The 14,011-nt window shown below is 39.3% G+C and overlaps 1 protein-coding gene and 1 pseudogene across 3 annotated transcripts in view; one reads left to right on the top strand and one right to left on the bottom strand.

Annotated features, from left to right (window-relative positions):
• The first annotated feature begins 2,367 nt into the window (after window positions 1–2,367).
• The window catches only part of TDRD3 (tudor domain containing 3), a 124,329-nt gene continuing 112,685 nt past the window's right edge, over window positions 2,368–14,011 (top strand). For all 3 annotated transcript variants that reach the window (XM_045287151.1, XM_030884718.2, XM_045287150.1), the window contains exons 1-2: window positions 2,368–2,452; window positions 11,076–11,141. The gene's annotated coding sequence lies outside the window, so the exon portion shown is untranslated. The remainder of the gene's footprint in view (window positions 2,453–11,075; window positions 11,142–14,011) is intronic.
• LOC123521343 overlaps window positions 4,763–14,011 on the bottom strand; it is a 12,598-nt pseudogene continuing 3,349 nt past the window's right edge.

Raw genomic sequence — 14,011 nt, 5'->3', positions numbered from 1 at the left:
TCCTATGAGGTGGAGGTCACACATAACTCCACACTCCAACTTTTTCAATATTCCTGATACCAGCCAGTCTCCCACAGGATTGTCAGTGTCTCTGCTTTGATGATTGGCTGCAGTGAGCACACTGAAATCAGACCATAGTCATAATTAAGTGATTCATTGGGGAAGTAACAGGCTACCACCCAGGATCAGGATCAACATGGAACTAACAGGATATAACTCAAGCAACAGGGTTCCTTCAATCAGGACTGCTTCCAACCAGGACAGCTCTGAGCTTGGCCTCACTGACAGACAGGTAGACCCAGTTTTCAGCTTCCTGCACTTGCACTGCTGCCATTGTTTTGCTGCAGTTTCTTACTGTCACCGCCCTCTCCAGTGTTACTTCTCTCTCCTGTGCTCAGGAAGTTCTCCTTTCAGGAATACTGTGTCCAAAGGGTGCATCTGCTCCTGCTTCCTCTTGCTGGTATGAGATTTCCCTCAATCTCTGTGGGATTGGTCTTTGTGCGTAAGCCCACTTCTTGATAATTTTAAGACTTGGTCTTCTCACTAGGACCACAATCCCTTTGGTGGACCACAGCCACTTACTTGGTATAGTAATTGACCCCCACAGGTTGGGTTAATCTTATTGGGTGGTGTTTTGCACCTTATTTGAGTAGTAGACTAATAATTTCTTTTGCCAAATTATGGCCAGTCATTTTGGCAGTTATAAACCAAAGTGCCAAAAGGTCTTAGATAAGAGAAACCCATTGCACTATGGCAGTGAAAAATTAATCGGTTAATAAAAACAGTAGTTTAGCAATTTTGAATTAAAGCATGTTTCAACAGTTGTAGTTTATGGCAAACATATATTTTCTGTGTTCATTTATGTATTATCAGTCATGCCTGTTATCTAAACAGTCTTGCTGATCATTTTCCTTAGCGGCGCCCTGGTGCTGCAGTAGATTACATGTAGGGTTGCTTACTACACAGCCAGCAATTTGAACACATCAGCCACTGTATGGGTGAAGGATGAAGCTTTCCACCCCTGTAAAAGTGTACGTTCCTGGAAATCCACAGGGGCAGCTGTGTTCTGCCCTCTAGGGTCACTGTGAGTAGGAATCCACTTGATGGCGATTTGGTTTTCTCCAGTGTTACGCACTTAGCACTTCTCTTTATGTTTGTAACCCGTTTAACAATATGCTTTCATTTGTCATTGTAGTTCAGCACCCAGGTTGTTTTAAACTTTTAATGGTACTTAATTTTGCTAACATTATTGATTTGAATTTTATATATTCTTTCCTGACATCTTATTCATAAGTTTTTCAATTTTTTTCTCTTATAGCTCTTTTGTGCATTTCTATCTATTTACATTTCTTTCATTTGCTTATTTTTTTTTTGAGAAATCATTCCTTCTTTGTTTCTTAAAAGACACATTTTTGTTTAATTAATTAATTTATTTTTGGGTGCTGTTTCCAGGTAGGATTAATACTGACAAAGTTTATTAGACTTGGTCTCATGTTGGATTTGATAGTAGAATTGCTGGGCATCAGGAATGAGCTTGAATTAGCTCTGGCAGACTTGGATTCTGGATGCTTTGATCACTGGCAGTGTATCTACTATGGCGATAACTTATTACAAAGATGGGTGATGGTACTGGGCATTTTCACAGATCGCCTTTTTAGGGGTAGGAGTCCAATTGTAGCATTAAAGGCTTTCAAAATGGTCATGTTGGGTACGGGTGAGTGGATAGACATACTTTTTCACTATTGGGTATGATAATCTATTTAGCCTTGAGTTATATTTGCTTACAGAACTGTGGTTGGTTTTGACTGGGTAGAAGGACAGAGAGCATATAAGATAATGAGTTAAAAAGTAGAAAGCGAACAGGAAGAGGAAAAGGCATGTGGTTAAAAATTGCCTATTGCGGCACTCAGTGTCAATAGCATTTATTGAAGAATTCTTAGGAATGTTACATTAAAGAAAGGGGATTTCAGAAATGAATGTAATACCATCTCATAGGAAATTTGACAACATTAAAAATAAATTATTTTCAGCCCTATTTTCATATCCTATTCTGCTTCTTTTAAGAACTTAAAAGTTTTATGTTTGTATAACAAATTGTATCATGCAATCCTTAAGAAATACATCAACTTTCAAGTGGCCCTTCTCAGAAATTACATAGGTAATATTATTAATAGCCCTTTAAGGATACAAAAGAGGAAAATTGCAATTTCTATTATATTTTATCAGAAATAGCAAATAAATGGAAATATCCAGGCATTTTCTCTAGTATTTGGAGAAGCACTTTATAATAGAAAACAGAATGTCTGTAGACTTGAAATATTAATTTTTATTTTCAAAAATATTAATCTATTTATTTTATTTTAACAGGCATCTTTCAGATGAAGGCATTGAAGCTTGTACAAGTTCTCCTGAAAAAGTCAATATTAATGACATCATCCCAATTGCTCTCAATGTAGGTTATTTTATTAATTTATAAACGTTTTTATTCTGGAAACCTCATTCACAAAACACTTTTCACAGAATCAACTGTTTTATAATAAGTAACCTAGATATTGCCTTTCATCTTCGTCCATTTGAAGTTGCAGTGACAATTGTTACACTTGGTAATATCAGATCAGCCAACTTTATTGGAAATATATGTTTATCACTTTTATCATACAGGATTAATGAAATAGAAGAATTGCAAGTACTATTTTTTTTAGCTCAGTGATCAGCTATAGAATTTTATAGCACAGCTATCTAATAGCTACAAAAACTGGCCATATTCATTTTTAACAAATGACTATTTATGTGGGAATTAGTAGGGTTGAAGCATTTTGACAGATGAATTTATTGTTTTAAAAATAACTTTTTCTGGTTATGAAAATAATGTCTACATATTGTTGGCAATATGAGAAAATACAGAAAACCAAAATGTGAAAACTATTATTAACAATGAAAGTTATGTATTTTAACACATGATCAATGAAATTTGGAAGAGAATTACTCTGACAATTCCATTATAGCGCTACAGAATAGATGCACTGTAAAGCAGAGATGATAACATTAAAAGTAAATAAATGTGTTTAGCTTCTTTAAAATCACTTAAATTTGTATTTATATAATTAAATTTAGATAAAAAAAATAAAAGCTTAGCATCTGAACCCATTTAAAAAAGAACTTAAAATTTTATTTAATGTGTCTGAAAAATTATTTCCTTGTTTCTGAGCTGAATCTTTACATTTTTACTAAACAAAAGGCTGAAGATTTTCAGAGTACGCACTAGTTACAAATTGTTCTGTTATTTCTGAGCAAAAATAGCAACAGTTCCTAGATACTTTAACTTTTTTTGACCTGTCCCCAAATTGGTGAATTCAACCAGTGAATTCTACTTTTTAATAGTATGTTAGAGAACTGTACATTATTTTCTTATTTATTTGTTGAAGAAATAGAATACTTTCTAAAAACGATTAAGCGATTTTGTAGCAGTCTTCCTTGTTTTCCTCATTGATGTACTAGGTAAGTTGGATGTAGGTAATCAGAGTATTGCTACTTAGGGTTCTAGTCCATACATTCATGAATTGCATTAATAAACTCATTCCAAATAGAGGAAGCGTAAAGTGTGTCTGTGCTCATCAACGGCTGCAGACTCGGCTTCTGTGATTCAGGTTGTCTGCTGCCGGTGTTGTCAGGTGCCGTCCAGTTGGTTCCGACTCGTCCGGCCTGGGCTCAGCTGAGTGGGACTGCCCGATTCTGTCTTCACAACTGCAGCCACTGTGGCGGTTCATCTTTAGGACTTTCCGCTTTCCTTTTCTTTTGTAACTGGCGTTTTGTTGGTTGCTTTGAGATAAATACAGAGGCATTATGATCAATTTGTACACAATTTTTTTGGTTTATTTTTAATCGTTTTATTAGGGGCTCATACAACTCTTATCACAATCCATGCATACATCAATTGTGTAAAGCACATTTGTACATTCATTGCCCTCATCATTCTCAAAACATTTCCTCTCCACTTAAGCCCCCGGCATTATGGTCCTCATTTTCCCCTCCCTCCCCGCTCCCCCCTCCCTCATGAGCCCTTGATAGTTTATAAATTGTTATTTTGTCATATCTTGCCCTGCCCTACGGTCTCCTTTCACCCACTTTTCTGTTGTCCGTCCCCCAGGGAGGAGGTCACATATAGTTTCTTGTAATTGGTTCCGTCTTTCCAACCCATTCTCCTTCTGCCCTCCCAGTATCGCCACTCACACCCCTGGTTGTGAAGGGATCATCCGCCCTGGATTCCCTGTGTTTCCAGTTCCTATCTGTACCAGTGTTATACACAATTCTTAGGGCATGTACCAAAATCCTAAAATGTCATGTAGATAAAATTTGTTTCTAAATTCTAGTGATTTTCCAGCTTTAAATTTGGAGGCAACTTTTTAAAGAGATTATCAAAGTAACAGTATCTTCAGATGTTGGTAAGTTGTTACATCTTAAGTACCACAAATTCACAGTTTATTGTCACTCACCCGAGACAGTCAAATCTTCCTACAATTCAATTCAACATCCCACTATTTTCTGGTTGGATCCAAAAATAACCAGTAAATGATTTCACATCTTACAGAAAAACATGCACACTTAAAAAAAAAAATGGGATGAAGTGGGGTTAACTCCTCCTTAAAAATTCTTTCTAGAGCTATTAAAGCACTTGCACTTACAAAATAGTCGATGAAAATAATCCTGGATTGTGCAAGGAGGGAGCTAACAGAGTCCACGGATAAGAAATGGTAGATACACATTAATCAGACTTGGCTTCTTTTTCTCCTGCTTCCTCAGACGCTGGGTCCTCCTCGTTTTTTGTTTCTCCGTTTTCGGTAGGTAAATCTGCTTTAGTTTCTTGGTCAGCTACTTCAGCCTGTTTTCCCTTTGCTCCTCTTTTCCCTTTTGCTTGCACTTTTTTGTCTGAAGATTTATCCTTTCCTCCTGCCTTTTTGGCTTCGTTGTCACTTTTGCAGGCCCATGTTTTGCTGTCAACCTTGCCCATCTTCTCTTGGGCTCCTCCTTCACCACCCCCTCTGCTCAGCTGACCCCGCCTTGTTCTCACACCTTAGCCCGGGTCCCAGTAGGTGAGGCGGCCTGTTGTGCCCGGCGCCCCGCTGTAGGTCCAAGGGCTTTCCTCTTTTTTCTTGCCTCTCTATTTCACTAAGCATGGTGTCCTTTTCCAGGACTGAACTCCTGACTACAGGTCCAAAGTGCATGAGACAAAGTTTCACCATCTTTGACTCTAAGGCGCATTCTGTTTTCACTTCTTCCAAGACAGATTTGTTTGTCCGTCTGGCAGCCCATGGTACCTGCAGTAGTCCTCTGTAGGACCATAATTCAGATGCGTCGATTCTTCTGTGAGCTTCCTTATGTGATGTCCAACTTTCACATGCATATGAGGCGATTGAAAATAGTATTGTGGCTTGGGTCAGGTGCCCCTTTGTCCTCAAAGGAACTTCCTTGCTTTCCAACACTTAAGAGGTCTTGTGCATCACATTTGCCCAATGCCATGTATTATATGATTTCTTGGCTGTTACTTCTATGAACATTGATTGTGGATCCAAGCAAGATAAGATCTTCTTAGGGTGCCTTGGGGTAGGGGTGGGGGAGCGGATAAAAAGATTTTGAGGTCAGAGCTAATACAGAAATTTGAACAAAATTTAAGTGCACCTCTTCACACATCCTCGAAGGGTTGCTGCCTCACATAAAACAACAGTGTTAGATGGATTGGGCTTTTTAAGGAAGGTCTGTAACACTTCAAAGATGAGCTGAGAGAGGGAAGGTGGCACTGATGAATGAAGAAATTCTGGCCGAAGTTTGGATATTGGTGGGAAAGACCGTAGATTTACCACTGACTTGATAACTACTGAAGTTGGTAGGTATCTCACTTGATACGGTGTTTTTAATGTTAAGCAAACATCTCAGCCTTAGCAAGCTCTCCGCCAAAAATGATGCATGGAGATCAGCTTCTTCAGCTACCTTGTCTTAGAGCTTACCTTGCCATCAGCCTTTCAAGCAAGGTCAAATCTAATGACAAATAAGGAGCAAATCTTAAGCAGGGACAAGTCTTGGATTTTCTAAAAGCACCTGGAGAGCAAGGTCCATCAAAACAGTGGCTTCAGCGAGAAACCAGAGTGCAATCCAAAGCAGAGAGGTCTGCCCAGAAGGCGCTGCTTTTGGGTTTCCAAATCGGGTAGTCTTGATGGATTTTTCTTGGAGGACACAGGAGGACCCTGGGGGCTTATTAGGAAGTTGTTTTAAGAATATTGGTAACTGCATTGGTGCGAAAAAGGCCAGGAAGCTGTGCTGAGGAGTTTCTTTTCATCCACACAATGCACCTGCACATTATTCGGGGGTGGCGAGGGCAGTACTACCAAGAATTAAATTTTCCATCTACTCTATATAGCCCCAGTCTTGCCCCTTCAGACTTTTTTTAATGTTCCCAAAATTCAAGAAACTAAATGTTCCTTTTAATAAAGAATCGTAGTTGAAGCCTAACTCATTTTGATGTATAAATGCCTAAACTGTCATTTTGATGTGTAAATGAAAGAACACAGAAGGTTTAAAGAGATGGACACACCACCTGCAAGAGTACATAGACCTAGAGAGAGGTTATGTAAAAAAACCCCAATAGTTTCAAATTTTCATATTTTTATATAATAAAGGTGTTTCTGATTTTGTAGCAGTACTTTCTGACTCATCGTTGATTCCATATTTTTATGTTTACATAAAAGTGAATGATCGATAATTGTGTGTGAAACTTAAAGTGAAATGTGTGTGCCATACACACAAGAGACGTAGGATGACTATTTCTGAATGGCTTCATTTTTTTGTTTTAATTTTCTCTGAAGTTGAAACCACAGTCCTGAACAATTATGATGTATGATGAAGAAAAGCCAAACCAAAAAATATTTTACTTTTTAAATGTATCATTGTCTAATAAAGTCCAACATTTAAAGTAGTTGGTACCCTGAAGAATTTTTTTTTCCAACTTTTAAGTGATGGAGGGTTTTATTCATCAGGAGTTGAGAAAGACTTGTGCAAGGGGGATTCAGAAGCTTGTGGGGAATTTTCATTATCTTTTAATTCCACTTTCCATGAACTTGTGGAAACCCCCTTGGGTTACTGAATATTTATAATATTCAGTACCACATTATTATGTTAAGAATTGCACACTTTTCAGGCTTCCACGAAGGTAGAATGAATCCCTGGGATTTTGTTTTGTGGACCTCCTGACCACTCTTGTGTGAGGATCCACCAGCAGAACTCATCGGAGTCAGCATGCATCACGGCTTAGGCTAATCTCAGAGGGAGGGCACACCGCAGCGTCTGCGACGAAAGAGACGCAGTGTGCAGGGTGGGGAGATCCACGTGCAAGCTAGCTTATGGTCTCTTCTTCTCGTGAAGGCACGTTCTGAGCTTGAGCTTTTCTCCAGCAGTGAAAAATCCAACTGTGTAGTGTGCAGTGTTTCTGTCCTGGGAAACCCATTAGAGATGCAGTGCTCAAGCTATTTGATTGTATTGGTCATGAGTATACCCTCTGCCCAGACCATAGCGAAATTCCAGACGCTCAGGCAAAAAAGCAGGTGTTCACCAGCAAGCACATGGTAGCACAAGCAGTAAAATAGTGAGCCACACTTTTTAGGTTGGGAATTGTTGAAGTGCCAATGCCAGCCTAGAGCTAGCATCACAAGCAATCTTTTTTAAAGAAAGCAAAGTCAGCCTGCTACCGTAACTATTTTTGCTCAGAGTTTTACATGGAAAATGGCAGTTCTTAGTTTTGTATTCTGTAAATGGAGATTAAAAATATCAATAAATGGAGTAGAAATTAAGCAAGTACTTTGGGCATACAACACCCGACTTATTTAGGGGAAAAATTAGTCTCAAATTAATTAATAAACACTGCTTTTAAAAGTTTTAAAAGTAGGTTGGTTAAAAAAGAAATTCTCTGCAGTGTTCTGTGAAGGATAAAATAACTTTCCAAATATTCTATTGAAATGGTTTGAACAACCAGTAGTTTGTGTTGTATACCTATATGTTTATGTGTGTCTGTAGCTGGATGCTTTATAAATTATAAGACATTTCAGTTAATATCAATTTCTACCTTTGTTTTTTAATGTTAATGTTCAATATACTCTTTCTTGTACTCAGTCATTCTGGTGCTACTTATAAAAATGGAGTCTAGATAGTCAAGCCATTGGGGTATTTATCTTTGAATTTAGGGTGCTTAAAGATTAAAAAAAAATTTAGCTAACAATACATTCAAATTTATATTTGTACGTATGCCTAAAACTTTATGAATAGTATGTAAAGGGTGGGTATATTGTCTTTTTGTAGCCTGCCAATGACTTTGTGAGATAGGGTTGTTGAGCTGTCAGGGTTCTGTGCTCACAGCTCCAATGACCTCAAACCACCCCTGGAAACCTCCTCCCTCCTTCCTTGGTCAGTCAGGACCATGCTACTCCACAAGACCCTTTCTTGCTCATCTCGCTCATGCCCCTTTACCCCAGGCCAGGGCCAAATGCTTGCTGGGGTAAAGGGGCATCTTTAAAATACAGCTGGAGAAAAAAAAAAAGGTTAAGGTGCTAGTGAGGTTCTGTGTTGAGCTGCCATGCTCTCTGGGGCCATGTTTACCTCCCAAGAGCAAATGGTGATTCTACGATGGAAACTACAGTTTCCATCTTTCAGGGCTCTTATTGGCTTCACCATGTGGCCCTGATACATTCCATCGTGCATCCTGAGGGTTAGTCAGATTGAACCGTCAGGTGATCCCTCTTGGTCTGGACAGGCCAACTCATTGGCCTCATATGTGGTCAGGCCATATTGTTTACTGCTGCACAGGTGGTCATAGGAGGGACCCGTGAGAAGTTCATGGGGAAAGGGATGAAACATAGTGGAAGCTTTCCACCATCTTTTTGAAGCCCCCTTGTATGTTTTCCCATTTTATACAAGACCAAATCAGCCGAGTTTAGAGAAATTGTGATGGTGCCCCAAGCCATATGGTTAACTGACTACAATCTAAGGTGACTAAAACCTGAGGGTTTAGTCTAAGGCTCATTTCTGCTGCATATTGATGCCCTCTTTTAGTTGGCATTCTTTCATGGTTACTTATGAAAACCAGGTATTTCAGTCTTTGAGTGACTTTAAAACCGTGCTTGTATTTTTTGAATTGCTAGTTTTCTCACTGACTTACATGATTCTTATGCATGTATAAATGATAACAAAATGCTATCAGATTGTTGATGTGTTACGGTCACTGATAGTTATCCTTCCCTGAATGCTAACTCAGTGCCAGTCATTGAGCTTCACAAGTGTTACCATTTCATACTCAAACCAACCGGAATAGAGGAAAAGCTCGTGTAAGAAATGATTTGTTCCTTTGTTTTGCATGGAACCTGAGATAGAGTTTATAACTTAAAAGGCGGGAGGGTTTGTGGGCATTGTGTAATTGACATGCGTGCCTAGATGACCACATAAGGGCATTGCAAATAGGCCTGTCGATTACTGTAGATGTTCAAAGGTGACCGTCCTCCTCTCTGTGGGTTCCTTTTCTGTCACGTGAATTACAGTCATCGAATATTTTCTCCTTAAATCTGACCTAAAGTTCTCTTCATAATTTATTAAGTGATCTTGATTATAGTAATTAAATGCACTATGAGCATTTTCTGTTATTCTGCATTTAAGGCCATGAAGTTCCTCTCTACTATATTCTAAGGAATAACAAAGCCATGCAAATTTATTTATTAGTTCAGCTTCACTGTGTGAAGATAATGTAGTGGGCTATGTGTTGGGCTGTATGGTCAGCAGTTAAACCCCCAGCCCCTCGAGCAGAGAAAGATGAGGCCTTCATTCCCATAATGATTTACAGACACCATTGGGCTGGGTTTTCTGCAGTGTCCGATGGGGTCGCTATGAGTCTGTTTGGACTCGATGGCATATCAAGCATCAGACTAATTTCTTATCGTAAGTGATTGGACCTTTTACCCAACTATGAATCTTTTGAGTAAATTCTTACCACTCCTTTGGTAAGAAACCATTGGATTTTCACTTCACAAAGAGGATACAGTTCTTTAAAATTCTCTTTTTCTGTAGATTAGGGACTTGAAGTTTTCTTTTTATGTCAGAAATGTCATTTTATTTATGCTAGTCTCTTATGTTTTCCTTTTTTATGTATTGTTTTGGTTTATTGAGTAATACATACTTTTGTATTTTCATAGAGTTATTTGTTCACTGCCTTCTGTTTGATTTGTTTAAGCAAAAGAAACATTATGTACTATAGTGAAAGCTGACTTTAATTTCTTTGCTATTCCAGTGATGAAATTTCCTGAAATGGTTGTGCCTTATGTATCCCAGCTATGTTAGGGATACTTCAGCTAGTAGAATAGTGTGCTTTCATGTCTCTGTTGATACCTTTAGGTAGAGTCAGCTGCTAGCATCTGCTATGTTTATATATTCAAAAGCAGCCATTAGATTTTGGATTGTGTCATTCACTTTTAGGTAAGATTATAATTTACCTAAGATTATTTGGTAAATTGATGGCATTATTTCATGGCTACTAATGAGAACCAGGTATTTCAGTCTTGGAGACTATGTTATGTTAAAAGTTTACCCGAAGAAATAAGACCTGAATTGAAGCTTGGCATATGAGGGGGGTTAAAGAAAAGTCTATAGAAAATTATTTCTGTTATCTTTTAATTCCATTTTTCTATGAACTGTTAGAAGCCCCCTCGCAATATTATACATTTACTGGTGCGCTATATGTAACTTTATACATTGAGCTGCTACTGATATCAGGGTATCAGTACAATGTATAACTTCTTCTGAAGGGTCGCTTTGATGGTTTTATATGGGTCTCCACCCCACACCTGCTAAGCTGGTGGTTAGGGGAATCCTTCAGTGGCTTTGGAGGCCTATCTATGTAGGAATATGAGAATCAATCAACATTTATATCGATAGACATTTATTTAGTTTTTAGACCACAAACTCTAAAGTAAGTTCCTCTTTTGTTAATGAGCATTAGATTTACTTTTCTCTATGATTCTATTTTAATAATAATATTTTTATTTTAGACAGACCTGAGAACAATTGGCAAGAAATTCCTTCCCAGTGACATCAATGGCGGAAAGGTAGAAAAGGTAAAGGAAAACATTAACTTTTTAAGGTAGTCAACTCTCCTAAGTTATGAACATCTAGTGGATGATTGAAATTAGTTTTTCCTAAAAAGACTGCAGCTGCAAAACTGATCATCATTTTAAAAGGAAAGAAAATGTTTCAGGACTGTAAGACACTTTGATTTTGAGTTGGGTTACTAACCGCAAGGGCAGCAGTTTGAAACCACCAGCTGCTCCGTGGGTGAAAGATGAGGCTTCCTACTGCCATGAAGAGTGACAGTTTCAGAAACCCACAGGGCCGTTCTGCGCTGTCTTGCAGGGTCTCTGCGAGTTGGAATCGATGGGATGGCGATGTGTTTGTTTTCTGTCTCACATTTGAGGTATCAGAGAGTTTTACCCCTTTCTTACGCTTTCATTTTGGTTACTTGTTACCATGTTTATTTAATGGATTTACACAATTCATTTACGTATTGCTAACATTGTGCGTTATATGTGTGCGTGTTCATGTACATGTTTTCCAGTCATCTCCCTTTTTAATACAAGGATGCAGTTATAAATACCAACCCGTCTTTTACTTTGTATTCATTTACATTTAATTTCTTCTCATTTTAAGATATATGTAAATTGTGTCAGCCAAGATTTTTCTATGTGCTGTATTAGTCACATTTTGATCTAATAAGGCAACTCAGGATCATCATTAGGTATAAGCTAAAGGAACACTTAACCTATGTTTTGTGTGTGAATATTATTCTTATTTTAACACCTGATATGTAAAGTACTCAGTACACCTCAGATAATAATATAAATAGGACTAACATATAATGACATGTTTTTCCTTTCTTAATACTGGTCTCTTGAAGAAAAGGGTGGTGATTATGGTACTGGAAACAGCCGTAAGAGGATATCTAATCAGCTCCAGTTTTGAGGCAGACACTAAGAAGAAGGCTCTGCTACTCTGTCTAACAATTCATTTTGTTTTAACAACATTTTGTGTCAGCAGACTTTATATTCCCATCTAAATTTCTTATGCTGCAATGGAACATTAGTTATGTCTTCTTTATCATCCCCCAGGGGAAGTGGAAAACATTTGGTTACCTTCCTTTGTGAATAACTCTTCATCTGCTGGAGACTTGTAATGTCATCCCCGCAGGTTTCTCTGTGATAAAGCCGTCTCTTTGGGTTCCCTGTTGGCTCTCAGTCTCAGGCTTTCATTCATCTTCAGTGTTCTTCCCAGAGCCCTTCCCAGGGTCCTGACATGGAAGTTTGGCTCTGGGACTAGGCCCGAGAACTCATCGTGGCGCAGAAGTACTCGGAGAGCTGGCTAAGACACAGATTGCTGTGGCCCAGCTCCTGCTTCTCAGATGGTCTGATTTCATACAACTGAAATGGAGCCTGGGAGTATTTTGAACATTTCCAGGCGATATTGAGCCTGCTGTTCTGGGGTGTACACTGAAAACCCCGGATTAGGTGTCCAGTCATGAACAGGTATGATGAGTGTAACAGCCCTTCATGGGAACAGTAAGTAACATCAACACTGTCTGTTCATCTTTATCAGATGAGGGATCGTGGGAGCTCCCTCCATTAGGCTCCTGGAAAGGGCCTGGTCCATGTGTCTTCGAACAACCTTGGAAGTTCCGTCACTAGTCTTGAGGCTCAGTGCAGTTTAATGGAGTTTTGTCAGTAATTCTCCTCTTTGGAGGCAGATTAAAGGAGTATAGAAATGAATCCTCAAACTTCTTCCTGTGGTTGGCCAAAAATAAATGCTTCCCACTGGGTGTGCAGAAAGCTGGGCATGGCAGTGACAGCGCAAAATCTATCTCCAGAGTCCCCAGGTGGATAACGCCTTCGTTGAAACCATTCTGAACATCAATCAGGAATGTGAATAATACTGCCCTCAGAGTGCAGGGAACAGGGCATCAGTTTCACTCACCTGATAGCCCAGGGAGGGGCAGTCTCCTCTGGGGGCTTGTCTGGGTGTGTCCTTGATGGAAGTCCCAGTTTGGGTGGCCCACAGACATGAGTCATCCTGACTGCCTTTGGTAGGTCTCTGGAACGATCTTGTAAAGTCCTCTGTGTACCACAATGCACACATCCCAGTTCTGGCTCCATTCCTACTCTGGTAGCAATCTACCTGTAATGTATGTTTCGATTGGCTGCAAACTGTGCATGTGGGACAGCTATCCTTGACTTCCCATGGCCTTTCTAAACTTCTACAGATCAACAAATCCTTGCACACTATTATGACTCTGTGCCAGTGGCCTCTCCCATCTGGATAACACGTCTTTATCTTCCCTTTGTCCTACTTAGAGCCCGGGTGGCATAGTGGGTTATGAGTTGGGCTGTTCAAAATCACCAGCCACCCAGCAGGAGAAAGGCGAGGCATTATACTCTTGTAAAGAATTACGGTCTCAGAAACCCACATGGGGCTATAGGACCTACTCTGTCTTATAGGGTTGCTATGAGTCGGAATCGACTTCATGGCAGTGCGTTTGGAGTTGTCCTGTTTAAGACTATCATAAATGCTCTCATGATACTATCTCAGTTTCAATTATGTAGCACTTTCTATAATTGGTAAGACTTACATAGCTCCCATTTCTCAGCATTTGATGGAAAGTTGATGGATCTCTGCACATGTGAGAAAAGGTTGCATGTCTGTAGTTAGGCATAGACAATCCTGGGCCTGCTACATATACATCTCTCTAGTCTAAGACACTGGAGCCCTGGTGGCATAGTGTTTATACTTTAGGCTAAGATCTGAAGGTCAGCAGTTTGAAATCACCGGCCACTCCTCTGGAGAAAGACATGAGGCTTTCCACTCCTATAAAGAGTTACAGTCAGTCCCGTTATTTTCTCCTCCAGATTGTTCATCCAGCCTGTCCTATCCAGACAGGCCT

Source organism: Echinops telfairi, unplaced genomic scaffold (genome assembly GCF_000313985.2).
Source record: "Echinops telfairi isolate 266 unplaced genomic scaffold, ASM31398v2 ScPeMD7_11;HRSCAF=52, whole genome shotgun sequence".
NCBI classification, from domain to species: domain Eukaryota; kingdom Metazoa; phylum Chordata; class Mammalia; order Afrosoricida; family Tenrecidae; genus Echinops; species Echinops telfairi.
The sequence above is the reverse complement of the archived record's forward strand: the minus strand, read 5'-3'. Positions and strand labels throughout refer to the sequence as shown.